Raw genomic sequence first — 301 nt, forward strand, 5'->3', positions numbered from 1 at the left:
GGGCGGGCTGTGGGGCGGGCGGGCTGGCAGGCCGCGGCACCGCCCCCAAACCCGCCCCTTCTCGCGTCTGTCCCGAGTTTGGAGCCATCCATTGGCTTGAGCGATTGTCGCTCACAGGCGGCCTCACCCCCACTCGCTCTCTCATTGGCCCCCGAACAAAGGCACGCCGATACGATTGGTCCGGAGCCCCGCTATTTCCGTTCGGGGGAAGGAGGAGGGGGCGTTGCCCTAGAGACAGGCGGAGTTCGGTTACGTTCGAGGGGACCGCCCCCTACGCGAGTCTAAGGCCGACGGTGATTGG

Source organism: Sorex fumeus, unplaced genomic scaffold (genome assembly GCF_029834395.1).
Source record: "Sorex fumeus unplaced genomic scaffold, SorFum_2.1 ptg000122l, whole genome shotgun sequence".
Taxonomy (NCBI): domain Eukaryota; kingdom Metazoa; phylum Chordata; class Mammalia; order Eulipotyphla; family Soricidae; genus Sorex; species Sorex fumeus.